Source organism: Rhinichthys klamathensis, unplaced genomic scaffold (assembly GCF_029890125.1).
Source record: "Rhinichthys klamathensis goyatoka isolate OS25496 unplaced genomic scaffold, OSU_Roscu_1.1 h1tg000530l_1, whole genome shotgun sequence".
Taxonomy (NCBI): domain Eukaryota; kingdom Metazoa; phylum Chordata; class Actinopteri; order Cypriniformes; family Leuciscidae; genus Rhinichthys; species Rhinichthys klamathensis.
The window spans coordinates 388,898-392,861 of record NW_026607006.1 but is presented as its reverse complement, the minus strand read 5'-3'; the positions used below and the strand labels follow the sequence as shown (position 1 = coordinate 392,861).

Genomic DNA, 3,964 nt, shown 5'->3' with positions numbered 1-3,964 from the left:
CTTATCAGTGTAGAGCTGCCGACCATTATGCATAGCAATGTCATAACATAACAACAGAAAATTGAGTGGCCATCTCTGCAATGGTATTATTTTGTTATTCTTTGATTTGTACCTCAATTTGTCCATTCATTTGAGATTACATTTCTATTTAGATTTAAAGTAAAATGGTATGTGCCATTATTAGGAGGGGTTATTACCCCTCCTACTTCCTACGTCATCGTTTAGTGTTTGGCCAACGGCCAGGGTTCCGGTGCGTATAAGAGCATGAGCTACCAGTTCCTTGGCATGCGTCATTATCCGGGGTCGTGACGTCATCAATGCGCCCTGCTGCTTTCTGCTGGGTTCAGCGTAACGTGCTGCTTGTAAAATTTGCCGAAGCTGTTTATCCACTGGCGGTGCTGTTGACGGGTCTATGGGCTTGTTTGGAGAGTTGAATGTGGACATTTGAGACAGGTAAGAGAAGTATTCGGATGCGGGGTGGTTTATAGATGAGGTTTTATGGTTTGCTTTGATGAGGCGAGTAATCTGACTATCTGTATGCTTAGTGTACGATTTATCGGCGCTTCATGCCAACGAGCTTGTCGGAGACATTCGCCTCCATCTATCGCATAGTCTGGGGATGGTGATTCTGGGACAGCGTGGTTGGTTGTGAGTATACTGTTTGAGTGTAAGCCAAGGGAGAAGAACTCTCAGTGTAACACCTCTCTGTTTTATTTTTTAGGCATGCGATAAGGACGATACCGACCTTCTGAATGAGTATTATCTGCCCTGTGTTTCGCCATAAGACTTTGTTCGCGCTGTGCCTCATCAACTGCTGTTCTGTTTGGGTTCTGTTTTGTGTGTGCTGTTTTGTCGCGAGAGTCGTCTCGAGTGAACCGTTCAAGTGAACCATTTCAAGTGAATCGTTCTAAGTGAGCCATTCAAGTGAACCATTTCAAGTGAAGGATGGCTCTGTGTCTGTGATATGTTTTGAGTTTGTGTTTTCTTTTTCTGGTTTATTTCCTTAACTATTCGAGTATTTTTGAAGTCGTGTTTTGTTTCGAACCAAATTATCGTACTAGTGAATTTATATATATATATATTTTTTTTTTGTGGTTGAATTGTACTGCTGAATTTATGTGATTTGTTGTTATTTTTGGTTTTTGATTGGTGACGATCAGGTCGGGACCAAGGAGTTGGTTCCGCCCTGGAATTGTATAACAATTTTCATAATTTTTGTTGTTATTTTGTTTTGTATAACACTGCTCTTTAATGTCTTTTTTTCTTTTGTTTGTTGGCAGGGCCTGGGCACCCGGGGGCAGACGAGAGAGCAATTAGGTGGTAGTGTCCTCACTGTGTGTCGTGGTCTTCTCTGACATGAGTCGTGGAGTGTGTGCTGTGCTGGTGTGTGTGCACTGAATAGAGTACTCTTCATAGAGGTGATACCACGAGACTGCCCTTGGGTACGCCCAGGTTTCCCTGCTGCCCACTCTAGAACCTAGTAAATTGAAGAGTGTGATTGCTGGCCAACACCTTTTATAGAAAAAGAACTGCCTTTTAATAATTAATAAAATGTATATGTTTTTCAATCACCTATGCCTATGTCTCTGACTCCAACTGTGGTTAGGACCTGTGCGTGCCTTAGCTTAGAGCAGTGTTTCTCAAACTTTTTCTGCCATTCCCCACTTTGAAGGTAGGGAAGGGTTCGTGCCCCACCTGTCCTCATGCAATCGCCCCAACAAAATGTTAATAAACTAGGCTTTAAGTTAAAATGTATTTTATTAACATGACATTTTAAAAACATGAACATGACAGTCGATAAAAATAATAATGCAATTGTGTTCGTTTCTGAATTTGATGTTATCAGAGGCAAAATACAGAGAAAATAAAAGTGTGGACTAGTTGTGCTTTTTTACTATTTTGTCACTTCGCAAACTGCATGCAAAAAGAACAAACAAAATTGAAAAAGAATAATAATCTCAGGGTTTTTCCTGGCTCAAAACGAGGCGGAGGTGGTAAAATCCTAATAATGTTCGTGTTTTAGGTATTTTTATTATAATAATTGTATTTTGTATTTTTCGAAGACTATCATATAAGCTACTGTGTTTCCCACAGTATTTTGCGTGTGGTGTGGACCTCTGCACCCCAGGGGGGGTCCGGGGGCATGCTCCCCCGGAAGAAAGGTTTGTACGTTTTAAAGATAAATTCATAAATCTGGTGCACTTTGAAAGTTCAACATTAAGTGATTAACTAATTTAGTGTCTGCAATGAGCCTGTTTTGTAGTAGGTTACACATATTGTCTGAGCCAGAGACGGAGAGCGCTCACCGCTTGACATCACAACTATTCAGTGTTTTCAACCACATAATGTTTATTTTAGGTTTCAGACATTTAAATTCACATAAGTCCTAAAAAAGCAATACACTTAGAGTTTGTCAAATACACACTTATGTCTATGGAAGCGGCAATAATAATTATTTCCATTTTAATTAGACGACACGTATTATTCATATCAAATACACATCGTGTAAGTAACTTTCAAGTTTACTCTATGCTTCTCCCAGTTCACCGGCCACTTACTTTCATGTATTTCGGGAGAAGTAGATAAATTGACGTTTGTTAAATCCAACAGATCCGATTCTCTAAAATCCGGCATAAACTAATGCCCATCGCGTATAGCTCAACTAAGGTGTTTAAACAACAAAACGCATCCACTTGCTCATATTTGACAATCGGAATATCAGATATTTCCTGCTATAGCCAACAAATTTGTGAAATAAAAGCAGATAATCAGTCATTCAGCGCTATTGTGGCTGCGGTGTGACAAGCAATGACGCGTCACCATGGAAACCATAAAGGGATACGATCTAAATAACGGGCGCCTCTAAAAACTTTTAAACTTACGTGTGAAAAGGTTAAGTAAGGCTTACATTTAAATGTGTCGTTGTTTTGTTTTGAGTTTATGCTCAATAAATAAAGGAATTTATAGAGATGGGCACAAAAATTACCACATTTTCTCCGTTTGTCGCGCCCCACTTGTCATGTTTCCATTCCCCACCAGTGGGGCGCGCCCCACACTTTGAGAAACGCTGGCTTAGAGGTTATATTAAATTCTTGGGGCGAAATTCCCCAAGTGGTGTAGTCGGAAATAATAAACCGAATTGAGCGTGGGTATAAATTGTTGTTCCGCCCAATGTCATATAAAATAGAGCTGCCGCTCCCGCACCACTTTGCCACACCTATATTCACTTTTTGCATTAACCAGTCATCAGATTAAATTTTATTGAATGTAGTGTCTAACGACAACAGCTAGACTTTAACATTTGTAATGAGAAATTGTTTCTTAGACATTGTATAAGTTGTGAAATACTAAAAGGCGTGAAGATTGACATGAAAGCATTTGTATCATTTACTTGCAATTTGTCAGTGTTCTTGCTCTGGTTTATCGTCACTCGTCACTCTCCTAGATGTGAAATGTCCATGTATAAAAAGACCTCAATGAAAAAAAAAAAATCCCTTTCTTCATTTTCTTTTGTTTCAGGTTTATTTAATTCTGCCGCCATGGACAATTATAGATCCCTTGAAGCCTACAAATGTTTTTATGTCTGGACGGGTACAGACTGTGTATCACCAGAAAGTAGGTTCCAACATTCTGTTCAAGGCTGACGTGAAGCCTTCCTGGCGGGTCACGGAAGAGCCACATCACCCTTGGATTGCTGTCACAGTTGACGCACATGTTGTTGCTGCTCACTGTGACTGAGACCTGCTCTCATGTTGCAGCAGTTCTGTTTAAGATCGAGGCAGCTGTACGTATGGGATACACCAGTTCAGCATGCACAGACAAACCTTGTCAATGGAATCAGTGCTTTGTTAAGAAGCTAGAGGCAGCTCCTGTTTCCAAGATAAAGTTTTACAAGCAGGAAGCGAAGGACGAAGTCCTAAAAGCTCGGAGGAAGAAGGTGAATAACATTACATGTTCAACAGAA

The 3,964-nt window shown here is 40.2% G+C and overlaps 1 long non-coding RNA gene across 1 annotated transcript; it reads left to right on the top strand.

The window, feature by feature from the left end:
- Window positions 1-254: 254 nt before the first annotated feature.
- On the top strand, window positions 255-844 carry LOC130073236 (uncharacterized). The gene is made up of 3 exons (XR_008804222.1): window positions 255-453; window positions 546-648; window positions 722-844. It is a non-coding gene; the product is annotated as an uncharacterized LOC130073236 (long non-coding RNA).
- The last annotated feature ends 3,120 nt before the right edge of the window (window positions 845-3,964 follow it).